This window comes from Neopsephotus bourkii, unplaced genomic scaffold, assembly GCF_033783945.1.
Source record: "Neopsephotus bourkii isolate Nb327-2 ecotype Australia unplaced genomic scaffold, CSIRO-AGI_Nbou_v1 NB_1248, whole genome shotgun sequence".
NCBI classification, from domain to species: domain Eukaryota; kingdom Metazoa; phylum Chordata; class Aves; order Psittaciformes; family Psittacidae; genus Neopsephotus; species Neopsephotus bourkii.
Window position 1 is genome coordinate 680,873 of NW_026901733.1, and position 14,424 is coordinate 695,296.

Sequence of the window (14,424 nt, forward strand, 5' to 3'; positions counted from 1 at the left end):
CAGGAAGCAAGAAACATTAAACAAACAAGAAGGACAGAAGTAGCAGCTCCACTGAGGTAGCATTGCACTTAGCAGCAGAACAAGATGGCCTAACAGGTTCAGAATATTCATCAAATAACTCAATGGTTTATGTCCCAAAGAGTACCGCTTTTAACCTGTAGCCCAACTCCCCAGGGCATGAGATGTTTTTGTAATAACTGGTGCAGTATATTCACAGGTATCTGAATCCAAATAAAAAACCCCATCTGTGAAAACATGTTCCAACTGTGCTCACGCAAGAGAGATTGAGAAACTAAAAGCAACCAGTGGGAAAACAAAGTCTTTTGAATGTTTCACAGTTTATTTCTGACTTCCCCATACTTGGCAAAATTCAAATCTCCTATTGAGCTATATTTAATATCACAGTAGAATAAAAGCTGAGGCTTAGGTGTTCTTGGACTATTGCTGTGGGCTTGTCTAGGCTGGGAGAAAGATATTTTACACTATTTGTTAATACAAGTTAACAAATATCATGTAGAGGAAAATTGTGCATTGGTGTGTAAAGATGTGCTAGCTTGGGGTAGATAACCCTAGGACTGGCTATAAGAAAATAACATTAATGCAGGAGTGGTGACACACTTTTTTCAGTGCAACCTATATTTGTAGCTAATAAGGGTAGAAAATGAAAGTAGAAAAATTGAAAATGTGTTCAGTGTGGAAAAGCAGCACTACCCCAGAACTGTGTATAGGATTAGGAGAAGGGTGTGTCCGTTCTTTATTCTATTATGCAGACCAGACAATACATTCAGTAGTTCAGTCTAATCAGACTTTCACAATCAGGTGCTGGCATACGATTATAGTGAATGTTTCCTGAATCTTTAGCCAGCCACATTTAAAGCAATTGGGAAAAAATATGACATGGTAACCCCTTCATTGCCTACATTCCACACATAAGAAACAGCAGACTCTTTAGGCACTGTGGTCTGATAAGCTGTTATGATTTCCCCCAGGAAAAGAAAAATTGCTGCTTATGTTTTAACTTCTCTGTCAAGGTTACTCCACAGCCTCCCAGAAGCAGACTCTGCTCACACAGTAAGCAGAGTGCAGCCTGATGAGATCCACCCTAGGTTACTTGTCAGTGCCCTTTGAGCGTTCCTTCTTAAGCTTCATTGATAAAGAGCCTTTCCCTGGGAGTCATAAGGATGTTCATCAGATATTTGCAGGTACCTGCCCTGTCTTATTGTCAGCAGCAAATCAGTCCTCTAAATTGAGGATTTTAGCAACTGTATTTAAAAATTATCTGAGGATTCATGTGAGTTTTTTACAACTGTTAGAAATATCAGACAATAATGCAACATCACAGCTTTGCAGAACAGGATGTTAAAATGCCATGGTATGCGCAGAGTCAAACTAATTCATGAATGTAAACACTTGTGTAGAAAATTCTAATAAGCAATGTTAAAAAAAATCTCAAAATGTATATGCAAGCTGCAAAGTAGAACAGCACTGATTTAGTCTTTCAGTGACTAAAGATGATATTCAGGAACACAAAGAAAATTCGTATTTCAGTGAATGACAGACTTTACAGTATCTGTGCAATAAATGATTGGAATAGAGAAACATTCACTTTGCCAGAGTCTTTAAATGGAAGGCAAAGTTTTTCATGATAGTGACATGAAAATATCTATTTCAAAAATCAAATTCTGGATGCAGGAACATATGCATGCAAAATTAAAGTGGATTCAGCTTCCTAGGAAGGTGTTTATTATGCCCAAACCACCCAGAAATGTAAATTTGCTACAATTCCCTAGTACTGCTTTTCGTTCCCTGAGAGAATCCCAGTCCCAGCTGCTTCCCTCAACACTTCTTTGATGATGGGAGCCACTTAAAGGGAAGAAACAGTATTCATGACCCTCTGCAATTAAAAAGATCTCAGGTTTCAGACATTGAATATAAAATTTTTGCAGCAAAGTATGTGTGGGTGTGCAGCCTAGAGATTAAATGAAATAATTCTTGCCAGCTTCTGTTGAGTAAATGAAAGCAATAAATACATTTAATTAAATGGATATGTTCAAGGGTATTAACTGCTTACAGAGACTGTATTAAGAAAAGGAAGTTAAATTCATTATTGGAAATACTTCTATGTTTTCTTGTCACTCTCTCGAGTGACAAGACCTAGCAAGAATAAGTGCCATGAAAAAATTTGGGATGATATTTCCAGTCCATGGCTGAGGGGAAAAATTCTCCATTAACTTCAAAAGCATTTAGTAAGAAAGCAATTTACTGCATGTGAAGAGTTGTGGTCAATGGCTCAATGTCCAGCTGGGGACCAGTAACGAGTGGTGTCCCTCAGGGATCTGTGTTGGGACCGGTCTTGTTCAACATCTTCGTCGCTGACATGGACAGTGGGATTGAGTGTGCCCTCAGCAAGTTTGCCGATGACACCAAGCTGTGTCGTTCGGTTGATGCTCTGGAGGGAAGGAATGCCATCCAGAGGGACCTTGACACACTTCTGAGGTGGGCTAAACCTCATGAAGTTTAACCATGTGCAAGGTCCTAGACCTGGGTCAGAGCAATCCCAGGCACAGCTACAGACTGGGCAGAGAAGAGATTCAGAGCAGCCCTGCAGAGAAGGACTTGGGGGTGTTGGTCAATGAGAAAATGAACGTGAGCCGGCTTCAGTGTGCACTTGCAGCCCAGAAAGCCCACCGTATCCTAGGCTGCATCAAAAGGAGCGTGACCAGCAGGTTGAAGGAGGTGATCCTGCCCCTTTGCTCTTGTGAGACCTCACCTGGAGTATTGTGTGCAGTTCTGGTATCCTCAACATAAAGAGGACGTGGAACTGTTGGAACAAGTCCAGAGGAGAGCTATGAGGATGATCAAGGACTGGAGCACCTCCCATATGAAGACAGGCTGAGAAAGTTGGGGCTGTTCAGCCTGGAGAAGAGAAGGCTGCGTGGAGACCTCATAGCAACCTTCCAGTATCTGAAGGGGGCTTATAAGGATGCTGGGGATGGACTCTTCATCAGGGGCTGTAGTGATAGGACAAGGGGTTGCGGGTTAAAACTGAAATGGGAAGTTTAGGTTGGATATAAGAAAGTTCTTTATTGTAAAGGTGGTGAGTGACTGGAACGGGTTGTCCAGGGAAGTTGTGAATACTCCATCCCTGGCAGTGCTCAAGGCCAGGCTGGACAGAGCCTTGGGTGACATGGTTTAGTGTAAGGTGTCCCTGCCCATGGCAGGGGGATTGGAATTAAATGATCTTAAGGTCCTTTCCAACCCTAACTATTCTGCGATTCAATGATTCTGTGATTCAATTTATGTCTCTTTTTATTCTCAGTTTAATTTCTTCATTTTAAATTTCAACATTTTTTGGTGTGGATGAACATCTACTCTGTTTTCACTGGTTTAACCATGGCACTAAAGCTCTGGGAGAACACTTCTTAGATGCAACCTGAACTGGTGGTTGAAGACATTATCTCATACTTGAAAACGCTCTAACTGTGCCTTGTTGCCTCTGGCAGGGTTCAGCCATGAGGAATAACACTATTCACATACTGCGTAAGTGGTTTTATTCACTTAACTCTACAGATGTAATGGTTTAAGAAAATACCTGAATTTGGGGTATATTTAACAAGTTGGAGAAGGATGAAAGTTACCTCAGAATAGCTATAATTTAGGTGTAGTATCCTGAAGCTGTGAGACAGTCAAGGTAATGGTTCTTTTATTCAAAAATCAAAGAGCTTTTCTTACAAGATCATCACATTTGAACAGCAGTTCAAGTGAAAGAGGCTAACTTTTAGGTAAAATGTAGTGATTTGGTTTTGAAATTCCATGTATTTGCAAGGTCTGCCAGCTATTACTGGTACAAATTTTCAAACCATTTCATTTTTCCCTTCATTTCTGTTAGGATCTTTAGGTGACCCATCTTGATTGTTTTTCACCCATTACTTTGAAACTCTGTCCCCAGAATTCCTTAATTGTTTAATTAGACTTACATTAATGATTTTAAATGAAACTTCTCATGATGCTTCTTAATTTTCTTGTTCTGGCAGATAGTCAGGGACTCTGCTCCCCACTCATTAAGACTAGGTACAAAACCTGGTCCTAATCAGAATGATCTAAAAGTCCTTCTGAGACTGGGGCTACACAGACATCTTGACTCCTTGTTTTTATGAGAAGGAATTCAATTTAGAATCTGGAGGGATCTGTGATGTGCAGGCGTGACTGGGAAAACAGCCTTTGCATGTGAACGTAAATGTGGCCACATATACCACATGGTGGCTCACAGCTGAGATTCCAGGCTCTCTTGGCTTTTTTTTTTTTTTTTTTTTTTTTGGTGTTTTTTTGTTTGCTTGTTTGGGTTTGGTTTTGGTTTTTATTTTTACCCATCTATCTACCTACCTATCTATCTATCTATCTATCCATCTATCTATCTATTTTCTTTGCTTGTTTGCTTATTTGGTTCATTTTTTTTTAGATAAATGTTTCTCTTTCAAGTCTACTGACTTGTTTTTCTCAAGATTTTTCTGAAATGTTCCTCTAAGACAGTTATGGGTAATTCAAGTGGGCTGGATCAAAGTGATGCTGTGGTTTGGAAGCTTTATCAATGATCTGGCTACACCTGTGATAGAGTTTATTGGTGAAGATCAAGCAGCTAATTCCTGGCCATATTTCAATTTACAAGGAAGAAGGGAATTAAATAAATCTTTCTTCTGGATATTGCATTCTCCCTGCTTTGGAGACAGAAGGTTCTATCAGACAAGCTGAAGTCAGTATGATTGTTTTTGGTTAGTCTGGCCAGAACTGTATGTGTTACTCACCAGGTAAGGAAAATTGTCCTTATTGCTTTGTCACTCCCATACTGCTGTTGCATATGTACATATCCAGCCCTAGATGAAAGAAACAGGTGCATTCATGTAGATGTGTACCCTGGAAACTAAATGTTGTTACTTACTAGTTAATTTAATACAACTGTACAATAAATCGTTATGTATTCTTATGTATTTAGAGTAAAAGAGTTTTCTTTATTTTTGATTTAATTAGAGAAATAATATCACTTATGCACATCTGCTTCTATTTCATCTTACAATTAAAAAAAATCCGAGAATCAATAATAGAATATTGAATAAATTGAGACTTGCCTGTCTGAGGTTGAACTGAGATGTAAGTCAGAAAAACCAATAGGCTAAGGGAAGCAGCCTAAAGAGATGGTGAATTACATCCTTTTTCAGGAGGCTTATGTACATATTAACAAACAGAACTATGCTGAAGGGCTGTGTTTGGAATCCCATTTTTTTCTGGGATGAAGCAAAAGAAATGATGCTTAAGAGCAGGACTACTACATATGGAGAATATGTTTTCTTTTTTCATTTTGCAGTTGTCCCCTATGCTTTCTCAGGAGTGGTACAGAAGTGCATGAGGCATAAATTTTATATATGGAAATGTATTTGAATGAGAAAAAGGAGTGATCTGAATTTCTGAATTTCTTCATGTATGGATATATACAACTACATTATTGTATTGATGCTCAGTATGTAGTTTCCCAATGCAGATTATAATGAAAAGATGCCAGTGTTATTAATGTTGACATTATTAGTACAACTCCACACAGCATTGCAAAACCCTGTATGCTTTTGCTTCTGTCCAGCGTACTTCAGAAGACCACGTCAGCTATGAAAAGGTATGTAAAGTATCGTTATACTGTTCTGTTATCAATATTATGAGAAATACAGGTGGTGGTGTTCATCAATATGACTTCTTAATTACAGGCTACGTGTTCAGCTTTGATGCACATGTATAAAAGTACAAGTATTTGTATATGTATATTCTGTATCCTTCTGCATATAAGAATATCAGATTCATTGCTATTTTCTATCCTGATAGAAGACATGAAAGTTTTGTAACTTTGTTTTGAGCAGCTGAAATGATGATCAAATTGCGATCAACCACTGCTGATCTTTCTGGGCTGTTAGTTCAACCAGTTCAATTGATATTAGTCAGGAGAACCAGACTGATACAATTCTATATGTATATTACATATATAGGAATATGATAGAAGCATCAGTTCATCCAATCTAGTTGCATGCCTCTCATCCTTAAAAGCAACAGTCAAGGAACTCCCAGCAGGGACTTCAGCTTCACAAGACTTCTGGAACTGGGCTCTCTACATAGAGTGAAGTGGGAAGATATGAGATGTTTGCAAGTGTGTGACTGCACCCCTCAGGATCTGACTTACAGACCAGAAACATCACATACAAACTGTGTTGCAGCAAGGAAGAGAAATTATTTTTTTAAAAATACTTCTTAGTGATTTTCATCCACTGCTATGAAATCGCAATAAAAATGGTCTGAGAGGCCAAACTAGTCTGTTTTCACACAGCCAAATAATTCACATCATATATATTCATATAACCCTCATGCCAGTTATTAATAAATTCTATCTGCCTTTCTCCTCATTCCCCTAAGAAAGTGTTACTCCCATTTCAGCAGATGGCGTAGAAAGTGAGACAAGGGTCAGCTGTGAGCTTGGCTTTCACTGGACCATATGATGCTCCTTCAATTTAAATGGACAGTTTTCAAGTTTGTGAGGTGAAAGTTCTTTAAAGTTCTTTCCTCTTTTTAAGCAGCTATGGAAACATGTAAAATTGTCAAATTGTGAGGACTTGCTAGTTCCAGTATCAGCATTTCTCAGGACCTGGCTCCAAGGACTTCGGGCTCCAAAGACTTTAAACTCCAAGTGAAAACAGCAGTGCAGCAGCGAAGATAAATGACTCTAATGCTTTAAGATAAATTAGATTCTTCTTTTTTTTTTATTTTTTTTTTTTTTAATAAATGTCAAGGAAAACATCTTTAATAGTAAAACCAGAGGGAAAAAAAAAAAAAAAAAAGAAAAAGCTCTTAGTCTCTTTAACCAAAGAATAGCCTTTTGAAAGTCCTTTCCTGAACTCAAAATGGATATGCAAGGTATAAAAATACACTGGAGATTAAACAGAAATCCTCTTTTTTTGAAACTCATTTTACATCTCGCTTCTTGCGGATGAGTTTTTGTGTTAACAGTAAACCAATATCTTTATCTCCTTCTGCTACATCGATTATTTAGGTTTTCACCTAATCTTAGTATTAAAGAGCATCCAAAACTAAAATGACCAGGAGAAATAAAGCTCGATTTTTCATTTTTTCCCCCCAATTTCTGCATTTTTGTTCCTTCTCTCTACATTCCACTCACCAAGATCCTAGAACTAATAAAAGACTTTTTTATCTTTTTTTTCCCAGATAACTACATAAATGTAAATCTGAATTTGTGAGAAACACTGCTAAATGCATTATATTATACCAGCACTTAAGAAACTTCTATATACATACAATCTCTCTTCTCCTAAATGTAAATGTATAGAATATTTAAATATTTTTTCTTCAGGGCTTCATTGACCAAATTTGATCAAATACCTCTGGCCTGTTGTATTTTGGGATAACGTTCTGATCTTAAACGGAAGTTTTTACACAGAAAATAGTATGATGAAGGCACAGCTATCAGCTAAAAAAGTTCTGTTGGTTTACTATCAGCATCCCCTAGCGGTGATACTTATTATTTTCTTAGCATTTACACGAAGTAATTTTATATATTTGCTTACATGGAATAGAAGACCAAGAAACTGATGCCTTTACAGAGATACAGTTTGTGGGGGGAAAAAATATTTCCCTGTTAAATTTTCAAAACAATTTCCAAGGTGAAAAAAAATGGGGAAATGGATACCCCCCTTTCCTTATTCATGTAACTTTATTTGTACACCATGTATTTTGTATTCCTGTATGAAGCATGATTTGACTTATGAATGTTGGTAGGGAAATTAAAATGTAAAGGTAGTAATTTTAAAGCAGCCTCATTTTTTGTTCTCAGACATGAATCCCTTACAATTATTATTTGTTTTCATGACATTACAGCAGAAAATGAGTTGCATGAAAATCTGTATCAAATATGAGCTTTTTCAGAGGTATATTGACATTGTGCTGCTGTGCATTTAAATTTTACTTAATTAAATTTTAGCATAATTCAACATTGTAGACAGTGATGTCTAAAACCAGCTGATAATTCAACCTTAATTTGTTAGACAGCATATAAAAGCACTTTTAAAAAAGACCTGAGTGACTCAAGAGCCTAAATTCCACTATTTTTCACTGATATTCAGGCTCCTTTGTTGAACCTAGTTATTTTTTAATCAAAATGGAGTTGTGTGTTCAAAACAGAGAGTACATGCTTAAACCTCCAAAAAATCTATACAGTTCAAAATCAAAACCAGTTAGTATGAGCCTCTCTTCCCTTCATCTGACCAAAAGGCCTTGACACATCTGATTTTCATATATGTGACTGTTTTGTAGACATCACATAGAGAACAAGAGGCCTGTATGGGAAGGACTACCCATTGCAGTGTCCAGTGAAGTCTCTGTGCCTGGCATATTCTAAAGCTCAAAACAGCAGTCCAGTATCAGCAAGGGTGTACCCTGGGGTTCCATCATAGTCTCACACTTCAGTGTTTCTCACTTCTTTCCACATGCTTTCTATAGCATCCTATTTTAAACATTACTAAAGTGATGGGCAGAGGTGAAACAGAGCTGTTGGGTATAGCTGTTTCTAGACTAGGGTAGGAGAGATTGAATTGGTGAAGTCTGTGTTTCTGATTGTGTTGAAGACTTTGAATAGCTCCTGTTTCTTTCCTCATTGCTGACTTCTCCTCTGGGGACGAAATCTTCAGATTTTGTCAACTTTAGTATGGTGTGGCACAGTTAAATGCTTCCTGACAATTTGAAGTTGAGTAAATGCCAACCCATTCTACTGACATATATTTTAATCTTTTGAGTTAAGATGGATTGACAGCCTTATTGTGTGCTATTCTCATTTATTTGAATATCTTTTGAAGAGTTTTTTATTTCCGTTTTTATTGCCTTAAAGCAGTCAAGAAGGCATTTCAGGGTAACCAGTGTCAAAATGGAGATAGATGCCACTAGAGAGTTGAAGAAGAAAAGGGAAGGAGGAATTTGTATTACTTTTGACAAGTGTTTTATATGAGTAATACAATGCTGTCAAATATTAAGTCCCTAAAAGATTGGCTGTATTTCATATTTCTTTTAATTTGCACAGCACAAGGGGGACTCTGTTTGTCCCTTTTATCATTCACTTCCCTTTTACTGTCCCAACATCCCCAATAATTAGAAATGTTTTAAGGTATATCCCTGACCTCACTCTTCATATGGTCTTGTGGTCCATGAATCTGTCTACCATTTTTGTGTGAGATGATACCATTTTCTTCCCCTATCTCCTGTCTCTCATAAATTTAATACCCACTGGGTGAAGAAGTATGGTTTCAGTCAGTTCCCTACTAGTGTTTCAAAAAGTGCTACCCCACATGACATACTTGTCTCTAAATTGGAGAGACATCAATTTGATGAATGGACCACTCGGTAGATAAAGAAGTGGCTGGATGGCCACACACAAAGAGTTGTGGTCAATGGTTCAATGTCCAGCTGGAGACCAGTAATGAGTGGTGTCCCTCAGGGATTGCTGTTGGAACCGGTCTTTAACATCTTCGTCGCTGACATGGACAGTGGGATTGAGTGTTCCCTCAGCAAGTTTGCCGATGACACCAAGCTGTATGGTTCGGTTGATACGCTGGAGGGAAGGAATGCCATCCAGAGGGACCTTGACACGCTTGTGAGGTGGGCTGATGCCAACCTCATGAAGTTTAACCATGCCAAGTGCAAGGTCCTACACCTGGGTCGGAGCAATCCCAGGCACAGCTACAGACTGGGCAGAGAAGAGATTCAGAGCAGCCCTGCAGGGGGGACTTGGGGGTGTTGGTCGGTAAGAAAATGAACATGAGCTGGCACTGTGCGCTTGCAGCCCAGAAAGCAAACCATACCCTGGGCTGCATCAAAAGGAGCGTGACCAGCAGGTTGAAGGAGGTGATCCTGCCCCTTTACTCTGCTCTCGTGAGACCTCACTTGGAGTATTGTGTACAGTTCTGGTGTCCTTGACATAAAAAGTACATGGAACTGTTGGAACAAGTCCAGAAGAGGGCCACGAGAATGATCAGGGGACTGGAGCACCTCCCATATGAAGATAGGCTGAGAAAGTTGGGACTGTTCAGCCTGGAGAAGAGAAGGCTGTGTGGAGACCTCATAGTAGCCTTCCAGTATCTGAAGGGGGCCTATAGGGATGCTGGGGATGGACTCTTCATCAGGGACTGTAGTGATAGGATAAGGGGTAATGGGCTCAAACTGAAACAGGGGAAGTTTAGATTGGCTGTAAGGAAGAAATTCTTTCCTATTAGGGTGGTGAGGCACTGGAATAGGTTGTCCAGGGAGGTTGTGAATGCTCCATCCCTGGCAACGTTCAAGGCCAGTTTGGACGAGGCCTTGGGTGATATGGTTTAGTGCAAGGTGTCCCTGCCCATGGCAGGGGGGTTGGGACCTGATGATCTTAAGGTCCTTTCTAACCCTAACTATTCTATGATTCTATGATTCTCAGATAGCAAGATTTGGTGAACAGCAGGCCTGTGCTCAGCTTTTCAATTGCCTTCATGATTCCTTAAGGCTTCTTCAGCCCCATACCGAAGAGTTCCAACCTTTCTCATCTCTCTAGCCCCGCGATCATCTAGTTGCCCTTCTCTGCACCTCCTCCAGCTCCTATGTCCTTCCTCAGATGCAGAGACCAGAACTCAGCTTAGCAGTCCCAATGCGGGCATGCCAGAATTTCTTAAAATGGCACAGTGAATATTCTCTGAGTGCATCAATAGGCATGCTAATAAAAGAAATCCAGCAGACATACTTCATATGTATTTTCTTATCAGTCTTTTACTGTTAAAATATAAAGTTGCCACAGGACTAGAGAAAAAAAAGAATACTTTTGCAGCTTAAAAGATATGAATAAAAACACAAGGCCTAATGGACACTTTTCAAGATCAATTCAGCTGTCATGTCCCCTAGAGACTAATGATGGTTAAAGCTTCATTCAGCTTCAGTGATCTGAAGAAACCACTGCACTATGAAACCTGCAAGTCTGCAGCTAGTTCCACTCTTCCAGGTGGTCAAAAACCAAGTCATTGGCCAGGATTGCCAAAAAGTCTTGACAAATTGTGTAAATGGATAAAAGGGTGGCAGATGATCTAGCAGAGAAGGCTATGATTAAGGAAATCTTAAAGCTTGCACAGGAAATATAAGTTCTTCCCATGATCATTTTCCAGGAACTTGCAGATGATCAGCATATGTTGGCACTACACATCATACATAGATGAACTAAACCAAATTCTCTGTTATGCTCCCAGTCTGAGTCTCTAGTTGCAGCTGGGACTGCAACTGTTTCCCTTGGCACACTGATTGGCCCTCTGTTTTCCTGTTCTCTTGTGGCTCTGTTGTTTGGAGTCTACAGAAACTATCAGTGAAGAGACTGTACTTCTGGTCATTATATGAGAGTTCATTGTTGGGTGGTACTTTGGTGGCTGTGTTTTGGTTGGGGGTTTGGTTCATAGTTCTCCTTCCTTGAAAAAATTAGTGGTTTATTCTAACAGTGCTGGGTGTACTTTTCTTCCCAGAAGAATTAACTGGGAAATCAGTGCAATCCGGATACTTCATGTAGGGCTGGTGGTGCTATGGCTGTTTTTACCCTTCTCTGGATACCCAGCGTGGTATCAGCAAGCAGGGCACCAATGTAATCATAGAATGGCTTGGGTTTGAGGGAACTTTAAAGACCATCCAGTTCCAACGCCCATGCCAGGGGCAGGGATGCCTTCCACTAGACCAGGTTGCTCAAAGCCCCATTCAACCTGGCATTGAACACTGCCAGGGATGGGGGAGCCACAACTTCTGTGGGCAACCTGTGCAACCTCATAGTGAAGATTTTTTTTCCTATCATCTAAGCTAAATCTCCCTTCTTTCAGCTTAAAGTCATTCCCCCTTGTCCTACCCCTATATGTCCTTGTAAAAAGTCCCTCTTCAGATTTCTTGCAAGCAGTTAAACTGTCCCCACTATTTAAAGTGGTGCTTAAACTCCCCCATAGGTGATAACAGTCTCTTTCTCTTCAGAGATGGAATCAGATGTGCTGGAATGATGTATCCAAACTGTGTGATAAATATGGGAACTGTTACTGCAGAGAGACAATTTCCCACAGCTAGTTTACATTCTAATGGTGCAGAGCTTGGAGCTTTAAGTGCCGGTCTTCATTTAATATAGCTGTAATAGTCCATCAAGTACTTCCTTCTCATCTTACTAAAAATGAAAGGGGAATATCAAGTTGCTCAGGAATAGAGAACTCCTGACAATGGGCTTTGACAGGTGTTGCTTGAAAAGAGTGGGCCAAGTTGGTAAAAGCAGCACATGAAAACACTAAGAAGAGCATCTCAAAATATGTCATTTATCACTCTTCATTACTTTGATTGATGCTGGCTAAAACAAGCTCATAGCTGTGAGCAAGAAAACAGTCTCTTCTAGATGAATGTCTGCTATGCTTAAGAAGGTGGGCTATTGTAATTTTTTGAGGTGTGGGAAGGGGGAAGTACAAATGCTGTTGCATTCAATATCTTAGACCAATTTCTCTTTTGAATTGAAATTATCTAAAAAGACTAAATTTTGTCTAGCAGCGTAGATTAGAAAGAGGTATTCTTGGAAATTGGAAATAGTTGCTTCTCACTGAATGGTGTTTATATCAGGATTAAGCATCAGATAATCAGAAGAATAAAATAACCTATCAAAGGCAGGGCAGAAGAGATAAAATGTGAGTCTAAAGAAAAAATATAATTGTTTCTTTATTCTTTTTCTAAAACATCTGTATTTAGGAAAATGGAAGCTGTCAGGAATTTAGCTAGTGGTATGGCAAAGAAGTGTATCTGACTTGCTGATGTTACCTGGTGTTTCAGTCTCTGCCATAGCCAAGCAGCAGCTAGACATAGGAGCTGATAAGTCACAGAAAATTGTGTAAAAGAAAAAAGTCTGCATTGTTCCTTACCATGAATACCTTCATTTTCCCATGCTGTACTGCTTAGATGGACTACTTCTTGCATTGCTGTGCAAAGAGGAATTGTGGGTGCACTAGAACAGAACTGGAATTTTAATTTTAATTTCCTTTTCCTGTGACTACAGAGAATTATTGTCACCAGGTTGACCTGTGCAGCTAACACATTTTTCCACCTGGTTGCCAAACAGGAAATAAAGCAAAACAAAGCCCAAATACTAGGTTACTGTAGATTGCTTTGAATAGTTTTTACAATTAATTTATTTTGCTGAAATAACCCTTTCATTTATTTAATACAAAATATTCCATGCAAATTTAGAATTTCATTTTGCTCTCTTCTTGACATAGGTATGGGTTTACATCAGCATAATCACAGATACCATACAGAGCTATAAGAATATAGAGTATTACATGGCTGGCAAATAGCAGAGAAAGGTTTAAAGCTTGTCCCTGAAAAAAATTTCCAAAGAGGCACAAGTACCCACCTTTATCTCTTATTTTACTTACATATTAATGCCCCCAGAATTTCTGAAATGAATTCTAAAATATTTACTACATTAGCATATCAAGTTTGATTGCTTATATAAATTATTTAAATAATTATTATTTAAATTATTATATAATTAATTATTATTTTAAATTATGCCAGTTCTACATTAACAGTAATAGGCTAGTATTTTATTGCAACTGAACCTGTTGGCTTATTAAAAAGATCTCATTTTAAAACAGTTCTAGGTCTATACATCGATGTCAAATGTGTTATTACATTTCTTCCCCATTTCTCAGTTAAATAAAGCTTTCTTCTAACAACAAAATGGCAGTATAATTCAGTCACTTTTATCCCTTCTAATTAAGTGGATTTCTCAAGTCTAATTTCCTGCAAATTTAAAAATCCCATTTGTGTGAATACAGTGAGAGAAGGTCAACAACAGGAAGTGAGAACATTTTATTTCAGAGTACTTCATAACATGGACAACTCTGTGCTTCCCTCTAACGTAATTTAACTCTGCAGAAGCGATGAGCTTTCAGCTAGGTATCCCATGTGTAAGGAATGATTTAGGGGCTGTACCTTTCAGTCAGAAAGATGAATTTCATGAATTTTAAATGGAACCCTACAAAATTTATTCAACAAAACTATTTGTTGAATTGCCAAATAACTCTGAAGTAGTACAGCTTAATTTGTTAGCAAGTTTGTTTTCTTCCCTTGAACCCCAATAAGACACATGTAAGTAATAGGTCCAGGCACAAAGAATTTTTAAAACAACCCTCTGGTTGACACCAGCACAAACTGGTCCTCTGCACAGAACTAACTTGCTTGCTCCAGAAACATCATGTTAGTTGTACTTAGTGATAAATACTGTAGGACTTGCAACATTTAGTTGCAACTTTCAACTACAGAGTACTCTAAAGACTCAACTTTATTCCCTTTTCCTGTAATATG